This window comes from Megalobrama amblycephala, linkage group LG12 (assembly GCF_018812025.1).
Source record: "Megalobrama amblycephala isolate DHTTF-2021 linkage group LG12, ASM1881202v1, whole genome shotgun sequence".
NCBI classification, from domain to species: Eukaryota; Metazoa; Chordata; class Actinopteri; order Cypriniformes; family Xenocyprididae; genus Megalobrama; species Megalobrama amblycephala.
The window spans coordinates 16,946,738-16,960,313 of NC_063055.1; the positions used below are offsets into that span (position 1 = coordinate 16,946,738).

The 13,576-nt window shown below is 35.9% G+C and overlaps 1 protein-coding gene across 1 annotated transcript in view; it reads left to right on the top strand.

The window, feature by feature from the left end:
• adgra2 (adhesion G protein-coupled receptor A2) overlaps positions 1 to 13,576 on the top strand; it is a 106,158-nt gene that overhangs the window by 23,558 nt on the left and 69,024 nt on the right.

Genomic DNA, 13,576 nt, shown 5'->3' on the forward strand with positions numbered 1-13,576 from the left:
AAACACACCGAAAACACATTCATCTAAACAAATTTATACACACAAAAAGGCATGTATGCCGACATACTGACAAAAGCGTTTACACACACACACACACACACACACACACACACACACACACACACACACACACACACACACACACACATACACATACACACACACACTCACTCACTCACTCTATCTTGGCTGCTCCTGCTGTTAAGGCTGTGTAATTGGGCTCTTAGGCTTCATTAGTGGCAAAGCTGAAGGGACCTCTCTCTCTCTCTCTCTCTCCCTGTCTCTCATATATGGATTTTGTCTGTCCTGGCTGGTAGCCTATCCCGTCTTTCTCTTTCCTCACATCATATTTTGTAAGAAGTTGTTTGAATTCTCCAAAAAACATTTGAATAATTTTGATTCACACTTAATTGAGTTCTCAATTATGTTTCATTTCAGTATCTACACTCAGGTGAATTACTTAGTTTAGGGTCCAGTTCTCACTATTAACTATTTGCTTATTAGCATGCATATAAATAGGATAATGGCTGTTTATTAGTACTTATAAAGCACATATAAATGCCTTATCCTGCATGACCATATTCTACATCCTTTAATCCTGCCCAGGGCTTGACATTAACACCCGGCAACCCATCAAATGCGGGTGGATTTCAGCAGTGGCGTGTAAGGCAGTCACTTGCACTAGCCACTTATCGGGTTGAATTTTTTAATATAATATATATTCATATTTTTTGTTGTAGTCAAAATATAGATTTTTCGATGAAATGTCCGAAATGCTTCCATGATAACAGCTGCGCTTCCTCGCTCTCTCATTTCTCCGGATGAATATTGTTGGTGTTACAGGGCTTGAATTTTGGCCTGGGATTGCGTGTATTGTGCATAATTGTACTCATTCCCCCAGATTTTGTGCTCACACCCAAAGTTCATGCACATAAAACCGCACTTTTCACTGCTTATTGCCTTTAAACAGTCAAATACACACAAAATAATGTCAAAATGCTGAATATTCAAGTAAACACAGACAATTATGTTTTAAGTGAACATAAACAATTGAGAAAGAAAATGCATGTGTAACAGTGTAATGGATCTGTGCATCAGGTCTTAAAGTGACAGCAGCCTAATATGCCTGCTGCTAAATTATGAGATAATATTAAAAATATCTATATGGCAGTTGGTATCGATGTCAAAATTGTGGCCAGTGAAAATGCTGTCTAGTGACTTTGGAAAACCACTAACCACAGTGTTAATTTCAAAACAGTTAATTTCAAGCCCTATTCCGACCCAATACCCAAACTTAACAAATACTAATTAATAACAAATATTAATTAGTAATTAGGAGTTTATTGAGGCAAAAGTCATAGTTATTAATTAGTTAATAGTGAGAATTGAACCCTAATTTAAAGTGTGACCAAATATTTTTTTCTAGCAATATCCAATTAATGAACAGATCATTCTTTTGAGTTTGTTATTTTCAACAAATCAGTGTAACTGGGTTCACAAAAACGATTTGTTCATGATTCAGTGTTATTATTGTTAATTAAACCTATTACAAACATTTTTGCTAATTGAAATAAAGTCTAAATAAAATATAAAAATTAGATGAAAAACTTTAAATGGAAATTAGAAGTGATGCCATTTCAAATAACTGAAATTAGTTTAGTTTAAAGCAATAAAATTACTAATGGGAAATGGATAAAAAAAATAAAAAATAAAAAAATGAAACTTAAATAGTAATATTTAAAAAAATGTCAAAATAGCTAATTACTAAAACTAAAGTGTAAATAAAAGCTGAAAATATAAAAATAAATGTTAATTCAAAAATATTAATAATAATGATAAATAAATAACAATGTCATGAATTGAGCATTTGTTGAGTCAACAACTCACTGACTCATTGAACAGAGAACAGTCTCTTTAAGGCATGCTTTGTTTGTAATAAATTTGGTTAACAACTTATCAACTCATTGAACAAGAACCATCACTTTTAGACATAAGATTTATTATGAACTTAAGATCAGTGCTAGTATGAACAGATGGTAATAGCGTTTGGAGTGAAAGTAGTTACTTAGTTATCACCAAAGCCTGCGCTATTTTACTGTAGATCATTAAACCGTTATGCTGCCTCAGAAGTCTTTCTGAAATCAGTTTTGTGAGGTACCTTCATGTCCAAACGCTCCCTACAAAGTCATTGCCTGATGAGGCAGTGAGGCAACAAGTCGAATGCCACCAGTTTTTGGACACAGCCAGCATCTTTTATGTATTTGAAAAATACTTGCTGGTTTTAAAGAGGCCACATTCTTGCTGTTTATTACCACAGTTACCACTCTTTAGACACACTTATTGATTTAATAATTACATAAAAAGAATAGGTAACACTTTAGTTTAGGGTCCAATTCTCACTATTAACTAGTTGCTTATTAGCATGCACATTACTATGATATTGGCAACATGTTTTCCAACCAATACGCCTATATAGGTCATTTGTCACTTCCCTGAAATACGGCCCATAGGAGCGTCCGTAACACTTTATAATAACTCACACTATGAAGCATTAGTTAAGCATTAGTAAATAGTCAATTCATAATTTATAAAACATTAATAGACATTAGTAAGCATTTATAAATACAGCTATAAATGCTTTGTTCTTGATTTATAAGCATATCTATAATGTGTTTAATAATTGTATTTTCATACTTTATTAATGATCAATTTATCATTTCTAAATTATGTATTACATTATTCACAAACCAGTTATTTAGGAGTTGTCAGTGGTTCATAAGATCATTTAGGAATATTTAAATGTACATTTATGCATCTTATTATTTAGACATATAGTATTAGTTACTCAGTGTGTTAATAAATGCTTTATTAACATATTCCTAGTGTCAAAACTACCTCAGTACTAACTTTAAAACATTAGAGAACAGCAGTGCAGAAGATCACTGAAACTTTAAATTTCATTTATAAAAGCTTTACAAAGCATAAATAGTTGTCATTTTAGATGAGCTCACAAAAATAGTTAACTGACCACTTCTAAATGTTTTATAATTACCTGAATTAATCATGAATTGCAGTAGGAATATGTGTTAATAAAGCATTTATTAACACACTAAGTAACCATTACTATGGGCCCTATAATACACCCGGCGCAATGCGACGCAAGGAGCAGCGCAAGTGTGTTTGCTAGTTTGCGTCCGGCACCGTTCGCGTTTTCCCGTTCAGTGCCATGTCCTTAAATTAATAAATGCATTTGCGCCAGTTAGTGCGCCCATGGGCGTGCTGGTCTAAAAAAGAGGTGTGTTCAGGCACATTGCCGGCGCATTGCTATTTTAAGGAGCTGAAAATAGACTGCGCCATAGACCAACTCAAACCTGGTCTAAAGTCTAAAGTCAATGGCGCAATATTTTTTTGTTAGAGCGCGTTGGTAGAAACTGCACCTCTGGGCGCGTCCACAGTGCACATTGACTTTGCTTATTGATGCGCATCACACAAACATGCCAAATATTAAAAACAAAAGGATTACAGTGTAAAAGAATATTATTGTGTAGGCTACATAAATTAAAAATGTAATGATGAATAGTCATTGCGTGTATTAGAATTAGGCTATTCAGCCTATTACTACTTATAATGATGAACGAAATTGGCTAATTAATTGAACAATCATCCAAATACACACACATATATATTAACTGACTATAACTTCGCGCACGAGCAGATCGGTTCCTTTGTTTGAAAAGCGTTCAACTTTTCGCCAACAAATTCCGCCATGTAAATAGCAATCCGCCATGGCGCGAGCACATCTCGCTCTTAAAGGGAATGGGAGATGACACTCTGATTGGTTTATTGAACGTTACGCCCATTACTCATTAAGAGAATAGGGACAACCCATTTCAAAAATGCGCCCCGGCGCACGGACCGTTTTTCCGTCATTAAAATAGCAAAAGTGGATTTGGACACGCCCTGAGTGCACCTGCGCTGTGCGCTTTACACTTTGCGTTTAGATCGTTAAAATAGGGCCCATAATGTCTAAATAATAAAATGTTTAAATGAATGTTTAAATAGTTTATTAATCATTTACTTACACTTCCTAAATGATCTTATGAATCACTGACAACTCCTAAATAACTGGTTTGTGAATAATGTAATACTTAATTTAGAAATGATAAATTTATTATTAATAAAGTATGAAAATACAATTATTAAACACATTTTTCAACACAAACACATATGTTTATAAATCAAGAATAAAGCATTTATAGCTGTATTGATAAACTGCTTACTAATGTATATTAATGCTTTATAAGTGATTAATTGACTATTTACTAATGCTTAACTAATGCTTCATAGTGTGCAGTTATTATAAAGTGTTACCGGAGCGTCTACTAAAGTTGCGCCCCTATCGACAACAGGACACTTTCATTTTAATTCATGAAATAAGACCCATAGGAGCGTTTACTAAAGTTGTGCCCCTTTCGACAACAGGACACTTTCATTTTAATGCATTGTTCCCTTTTATCGCCATCATATTTCGGGTTTCGCGTAGCTCAATTGGCAGAGCATTGCAATACATAACAATATGCAATCATGTGATCATGCGATCGTGGGTTCGATCCCAGGGAACACATGCATTCATAAAGTGTAAATGCACAATAAATCACTAAGGGTAGGTTTAGGGGTGGGGTGGTTGTAGTCGTTAATATAAAAAAAATGAGTTATGCTAAATGGAAACAAATGGTGTAAAAAGTCCACACATTGCATTTAAATGAACATGCATTTTGATTTGTAACAGTCATACGTCATTTCTTGACGACAGACATAACACAACATTATTTTTATGCTAGCTAGAGGGCGCATGACTTTAAAACGTAAATATAGGTCGTAATAAGGTGCTTGAAAAATGACCTATAGAGTCGTTTATTTTTTAAATTTTTTTTTTGGAGGACAGTCTGGATAATGGCTGTTTATTAGTACTTATAAAGCACATATTCATGCCTTATTCTGCATGACCATATTCTACATCCCTAATCCTACCCAATTCCTAAACTTAACAGCTACCTTACTAACTATTAATAAGCAGTAATAAGAAGTTTATGGAGGTTACGTAGGTAATAGTTAGTTAATAGTGAGAATTGGGCCCAAATCGAAAATGTGAGCTAAGAATCTGTTATGCTTTTGATAGTTCTGAGTTCTAATAGTAACACTGAGCTGTTGATTATAAGGTTTGTATATAGTGTCCACAGTCCCTGACAGTTTCTAAATAAGCCAGTTTTGATCTGAGAGCATTACAGCAGGAGGACGTGGGGGAGACAGAAGGTCCTTTGAGGTTAAGGGTATTTCAACATGCCACATTTGCTAGACAGAGTACTTTCTTTTTCTGATAACCTCCACTTCAGTGCAAGGCCTGTGATAGGACACACACACACACACACACACACATTGTGTAGTGCAGAGACTAGTGGCCCCACTTGAGCTTAGAAACCCACAGTCAGACAACAGAGACACGGGTTCCCTATCATCCCCCTCAGCTCTCTCTATATGCATTCATCATGCACCGTTTCATCACTCCTCACCTCCTCATCCCTCCTCTTCCCTTCCGTATTATTTGGCATAATGTCTTATAATTTGAGCATGTATACAGCATGGATTTGAAGATCACTGTTAGCTGTCATGATTGCCATCAGAAGCATTTGCCCTAAGGAATAAAGAAAGCCAGGCAGGCAATAGAAAATTATCAACTGTACAACAAGATGAATATGACAAAATAGTGTGTATGACCAACAGCACCTCCAGCTGATAAAGTTTTAGATGGATGCAGCATGTCCTTTGAGGTCATTGTATTCTCAGTGAGAACCTAAAGAGTGGACTAATAGCCAGTTCCACATGCAATTTTTTTTATCTACTGGTAATTCTATGGTCACTGGTGAATCTGGAAGACAGATGTAGTCAGTGGAAGGACAGTGAGGTTTTAGAACTCATAAGTATTACGGTGACACAGCTCTATACAAGGAAAAATTTAGGAGTTGTATTGCAAATATTTTTTTAAAAAAAGTGCTCTCTTTCCCCTCATCCTCTTCTGCATCCTCTTTATTCACTGGCTTCTGTGACACCACCTTATAAATGAAAATTAAATTTTGTTATTTTTATTTTGTGCACACAGGTCAGTACAGGACTGTAATCAGTAACACTAACATCTGATAGTGGCCACATTTAAAAGATAATGTGAACAGCCAAACGAAAAGCATTAAGGCCTTAAAGGTGCCATCGAATCAAAAATTGAATTTACCTCGGCATAGTTGAATAACAAGAGTTCAGTACATGGAAATGGCATACAGTGAGTCTCAAACTCCATTGTTTCCTCCTTCTTATATAAATCTCATTTGTTTAAAAGACCTCCGAAGAACAGGCGAATCTCAACATAACACCGATTGTTACGTAACAGTCGGGGTGTACGCCCCCAATATTTGCATATGCCAGCCCATGATTGAGGCATTACACAAGGGCAGCCAGTATTAACGTCTGGATCTGTGCACAGCTGAATCATCAGACTAGGTAAGCAAGCAAGGACAACAGCGAAAAATGCAGATGGAGCAATAATAACTGACATGATCCATGATAACATGATATTTTTAGTGATATTTGTAAATTGTCTTTCTAAAAGTTTCGTTGCTAATGTATGTGGTTAAAGTTGCCATTGTTTCTTACTGTATTCACGGAGACAAGAGCCGTCGCTATTTTCATTTTTAAACACTTGCAGTCTGTATAATGCATAAACACAACTTCATTCTTTATAAATCTCTCCAACAGTGTAGCATTAGCCGTTAGCCACGGAGCATATATCAAACTCATTCAGAATAAAATGTAAACATCCAAATAAATACCATACTTGCACGATTAGACGTTGCATGACAAACACTTTGTAAAGATCCATTTTGAGGGTTATATTAGCTGTGTGAACTTTGTTTATGTACTGTTTAAGGCAAGAGCGAGCTCCGTGGGAGGGGAGCGTGAGCATTTAAAGGGGCCGCAGCCTAAATCGGCTCATATTTAATGACGCCCCAAAATAGGCAGTTAAAAAAATTAATAAAAAAAAATCTATGGGGTATTTTGAGCTGAAACTTCACAGACACATTCAGGGGACACCTTAGACTTATACTACATCTTTTAAAAAGACGTTCTACGGCACCTTTATATGTATAGCCTTTAAGACCAACTCTTTTCTACTTGAATGAGGAAATACCAAAATCTGGCTGCCACACTCACATTTAAACATCATATTTCAAGTCAGCAATAAAGTCTGACATAAATGGCCACATAAATGTTGTTTCTTTTGCTCAATATTGTTAAAAAGCATATATTTCATGTTGATAAAGCCATTGTGCATGTGCAGTCCTAAGCATGAATAGTCTGACTAGCCTGAATGGCACTCAGAGTTTTTAAAGGTAGCTGCAGTGATGCGATGACTTTACCAATTGGTGATTGGCTCTTTTATTTAGAGGGTGGGACTTAATCTGCCATATTGCATGTTGCATTTTCTCCCATTCTTAATAATATGAGTGAACTGTTTTGGTATATATACTGTTTTTGGTTACACACTTCACCTTTAAGTATATAGTTTGCGCAATAATTGATGTATTAGTGATTTATATTGACATATACTGTATATGTTAATATGTCAAGTATGGACAAAAACTCTTGGAAATGCGTTTTTTGAACCTTAAGAAACATTGGTAACACTTTATTTTATAGTGTCCTTGTTACACATGTAGTTACTATAGTAATAACTAAAAATTATGCATAACTACATGCAAGTAACCATAAACCAAACCTAATCCTAACCCTATAGTAAGTACATGATGTTAATTAATATTACTCAGTACTTGTGAATGTATAATTACACTGCAACAATGACTCCTTAAAATAAAGTGTAACCAAAAAAAAATCCAACATTTGTGTCAAATTAAACATACCGTCTCCTCTAAGGTCAATAAGCCATAGTTAGTAATGTGCTGTAGGCGTCTCAGGCAAAGAGGAGGTCTTTAAAGGGAGCTTGTTGGCTAAACTCTGTGCAGTATTATTAAATTTAAATCCCACTGTGTGACTCCCATCCAGTCTGCGGTTCTTCTGTTTGGCTCCAGAAGGAGAGAAAATGAAGTCATATTATTAGATGGTCTCTGAATGACGCTGGAGTACCATTAGACAACTCCTGTACTGGGAATCACAAAAACCTCAGCAGAATGCACATGCAAACTAATAAAGGAGAATGTTGGGTTTACTGCTGATGTCCTTAATTGTTGTCTGTTGGGGAAGAATCTTGGTTAATCATGTTGGTCTCTTTTCATAAAGAAGAGAGGAGATTCTGGGTCCCTTGTAAAAAGGAAATATGCTTAACTGTATGTGCACTTATAGTGTACCTCAAATATTATAAAGCATGTTTTTAGATAATATACATATAAAAATGTACTTAAGTCACAACTTAAATCAACATATAAAAATTACACTTAAGTTAAACTTAAGTGGGTCCAAAAAGCTCTCAAAAGTTCAACTAATTGAATTTAATATTAGTTAATACATGTTAATTTAATTGCAAATAACATGCAATTAAGTGTCTGAAAGCATAGATTTTAAAGTAAATTATTTCTGTAATTATAATCTTTTTAAAAGTATATTAAAGGGATAGTTCACACAAAAATGAAAATTTGATGTTTATCTGCTTACCCCCAGCGCATGTGGGTGACTTTTTTTCTTCAGTAGAACACAAATGATGATTTTTAACTGCAACCGTTGCCGTCTGTCAGTCAAATAATGGGAGTGAATGGGAACTCGATCAATAAGAGTCGAAAAAACATGCACAGACAAATCCAAATTAAACCCTGCGGCTCGTGACGACACATTGATGTCCTAAGACACGAAACGATCAGTTTGTGTGAGAAACCGAACAGTATTTCTATAATTTTTTACCTCTAAAACACCACTATGTCCAACTGCGTTCAGCACTCGCTTAGTGAAGTCTGATCGCGCTCTGACAATGGCAGTGATGTCTCGCAGTCATTGAAGTGTAAGTATAAAAAATGATATAAATACTGTTCGGTTTCTCGCACAAACCAATCGCTTCGTGTCTTAGGACATCAATGTGTCGTCACGAGCCTCAGGGTTTAATTTGGATTTGTCTGTGCATGTTTTTTCGACTCTTATTGATCGAGTTCCCATTCACTCCTATTATTTGACTGACAGATGGCAACGGTTGCAGTTAAAAATCATCATTTGTGTTCTACTGAAGAAACAAAGTCACCTACATCTTAGATGCGCTGGGGGTAAGCAGATAAACATAAAATTTTCATTTCTGGGTAAACTATCCCTTCAAAGTGTACTTCTTTTTCTCAAGAGATAACATTGTGACACTTGACCTGCTGGTGTTCGTATGTGTGTGTGTGTTTGTCTTGTAGGACAAAATTGTCTTATAGAACGTCTGACATTGTTCAGGATGTCCTAGAATAAGTTGTTCTAAAGTTTCAGGTTTCCTAAGCACGAGTGGCAGAGCTTAAGGCCATTTAGCTGTCCGAGGGACAAACTGACATGGACTGTTGTTTCGTCTCAGAGGCCTTGCGGTTTGAGGAGACAAATTGAGCCAAACCACTCCAGCGAGTGGCAAAGAACGGGGAGGAACTTAGAACCGCTGCTGTCACCGAGGAAACACTCGTCCTTGCCAGACTGCATCACATTGTGCTGCCACACCTCAGCAGGAGGGTGTAATCTTGAGTTATTGATATATTTCAACAGTTTTGTGATATGATGTGTTTGAGCATGTCTTTCAAAACCCATCTGGGTTTTGACATGGCTCATATGGCCTCTACTAATGTATGAAGGTACGCATGAAGATGCTTTTGTCTCTGATGTAATTACTATAATAATTATTAAAGCATGCTGAGTGGTATCAGAGCTCAGATGACTGATGGTGTATGTCTTATATGTCACTGCTGATTTTGTTTTTAAGCTTGACAATTCAATTAAGGAGCTTTAGATTTCGGTCTGGTTTATGTTGTTTTACTGAGGTCTGCTGTTTGAAGGACAGAGCCGCTACTGGTAAAGACCAGTAGTCTGTTTTTTGTCACATTTCTCTACCCCAGTTCACTTATTTTAATGATTCCTTTCTTGATTTTTGCTTTCTTTTGAATATTTGTTTTTATTTTCAAAATAGCAACATAGTCAATATACTCTTTTTACTGATTTATAATATTGCTGTTCAATCGAAATAATTTTTTTTGTGGAGCTCTACACAAAAATTATCATGTTGAACTAAACCCTTATGGCTTTTATTTAGAAAATTATCAGCAAAATTTTATTTTAATTTGAAAGTTAACCAATCCTTTAAAGGTGCCCTAGAATTAAAAACTGAATTTACCTTGGCATAGTTAAATAACAAGAGTTCAGTACATGGAAATGACATACAGTGAGTCTCAAACACCGTTGTTTCCTCCTTCTTATATAAATCTCATTTGTTTAAAAGACCTCCGACGAACAGGCGAATCTCAACGTAACACCGACTGTTACGTAACAGTCGGGGTGTACGCCCCCAATATTTGCATATACCAGCTCATGTTCAAGCATTAGACAAGGGCAGAACGTCTGGATGTGCACAGCTGAATCATCAGACTAGGTAAGCAAGCAAGGACAACAGTGAAAAATGGCAGATGGAGCAATAATAACTGACATGATCCATGATTACATGATATTTTTAGTGATATTTGTGAATTGTCTTTCTAAATGTTTCGTTAGCATGTTGCTAATGTACTGTTAAATGTAGTTAAAGTTACCATCGTTTCTTACAGTATTCACAGAGACAAGACTGTCGTTATTTTCATTTTTTAAACACTTGCAGTCTGTATAATTCATAAACACAACTTCATTCTTTATAAATTTCTCCAACAGTGTGTAATGTTAGCTTTAGCCACGGAGCATAGCCTCAAACTCATTCAGAATCAAATGTAAACATCCAAATAAATACCATACTTACACGATTAGACATGCTACATGATGAACACTTTGTAAAGAACAATTTTGAGGGTTATATTAGCTGTGTAAACTTTGTTTATGCTGTTAAAGGCAAGTGCGAGCTCCATGGGAGGGGACCGCGAGCATTTAAAGGGGCCGCAGCCTAAATCAGCTCATATTTAATGATGCCCCAAAACAGGCAGTTAAAAAAATTAATAAAAAAAAAATCTATGGGGTATTTTGAGCTGAAACTTCACCGACACATTCAGGGGACACCTTAGACTTATATTACATCTTTTAAAAACATGTTCTACTGCACCTTTAACAGTAACAATACCAAAAGCATAGGTGTATAATAAACTTATGAAAATATAAAATGTGTACTGTATATAAGTACCGTTGATTATGAGGTCACTGCCAGTCTTGCTGTTTTTACATGATGTCACAACATTGAAGTGGAGAAAAAAAATCAGAGCTTTATATAAAAAAGCTGCATTTCCAGGTTTCCAATTACACAATTTCAACATGACATGAATGCAGCATTAAACTAAATCATGTCCATTTTGATTTAAAGTAAGACTAATGTCCCACCTTCTTTTCTCTCTTTTTATTGCTATCTTTATATATAATTCTCATCCTCTAACTGGACTCCCGTTTTCCTCTTTTCCTTGCTTTTATCTTTCTCTTGTCATATCATTCTTATCTCTTCCCGTCATTCTGTTGTCCACCTGCTCTTGCTCTCTGCCCTGTCCATCACACAGCAGAGCAGGAAGCGCTCAGGGGTTGACCTCTGACCTCAGTCAACCAAGCTCTGTATAAACAGCTCATTTTCTCCACTTCCTGTTTAGCTGAACAGGAGCACCGCCTGTTTTAGTTTGTTTACAGAGCGGACCGCTTTAAGTTCTTGTGTGCGAGTGTGTACGCAGCATGTTTTTCGGAGTGTGTATTTTCGTATGCGGGTGTCAGTGTGTGCTTGTCCCTGCCTGCTGTTCTATTGAGAACAATGCAGTTTGTTTCCTTATATAAGATCCTACAGAAGTCTGTTTCCGCCTTAAAGTAAAACAAAAATAAAAACACTTAATTGGGAATCTCTCAATTTTCTCCCAATTATTTCTCACAAATACGGCCTTTTTTCTGACTTTATATGACATTATATCTCACATTTGTGACTTTATGTCTCTCAATTGCAACATTATAACTCACAATATGTATAAAATATGTAGTAACTACGTTTTGTCTTTATACAGTACAGTGTGTTTATACATTACACACGGCAGATATTTGCATTAAAGGTAGGCAAATTTTTTATGTTCAAGCATTCATTCCCTGCTTTCTCGTGACTTTATATCTCACATTTGTGGCTTTATAACTCACAATATTGCCAAATTTACACTGCAAAAGGGCACAGAAGCGCTTCTGAAGTGGCATTTAAGTGTCTTTACACAGACCGTTTAATGCTGCTCAGAGGTGGCATACATGCATTTATACAGCAATTACAACTGTATGCTTTGATGCTAGGGCCTGAGGTAGGTCAGAGCAGGCATAATTAAGTCTGGCTTTTATGCGGCGTTGCATCTTTACACTGAATTTTGAGCAGGAACAGAGCAGCCTTAACTTGTCTGTGTAAAGATGCCTTATGACTTCATATTTCACAATTGCAAATTTATAGCTTACAATATGACTTCATGTCTCACAATTGTGACTTCATATCTCACAGTTGTGACTATATCGCAATTGTGGCTTTATAATTCAACTTCATATCTCACAATTGACCCTTTGCAGAGACCATCCCCCCTTAGTTACTGTTGCTTTGTCTGACAAGCCATGGCGCTGTCACGCCACACAGAGTGAAAAATACATCGCGGAGCAAAGAGGACACTGACAACACGTCGACAGACAAGACAGAGCAGGTTACTTATGATATTAAACAAAGTCCCAACTTTCAAACTGTAATTTTTTTTAAGAACCGCTTTGTGGCACTTTAATGTGTCGTGACAGATCGCTGTAGCGCCTCAGCTCAAACTGCTCGTGAACCGATAATCTCTTTTTACTAGTTCATTTATAGCATCAAATAAACATGAATGAACATGAGAAGGAATGTTGTTTCAAACGCGGAAAGACTTCAGTACGCACCATTTTTCCAGTTCAAGTCCACCGAGGTTAATCTTCTAACTCCTGACTGCTTTGTCGGACAAAATGGCATATTCGGCGTTATGATTGGTTAGATCGCTTGTCAATCAAACTCCCATTGCGACTTCAAACCTCACAATTACGACTTTATAACTCACAGTATGACTTTATATGCCATTTTGCTTTTTTTATCTCACAATGTGACTATATGTCTCACAAATGGGACTTTATATCACACTATATTTTGCATTTTGACATTTTTTTTTTTTTTGTAATTTTGATATTATATCTCACAATTATACTTTATTTCTTGTTTTAAACTTTACCTCATTACTTTGAGACAGAAACAGCTTCTATAAAATCCAGATTTTGGAAATGGGCTTCACATGACAGAAGTTTTGTATGACTACATGTTGAAATGTAATCATGTACTGTATGCGATGTTGGGGAAAGTTAC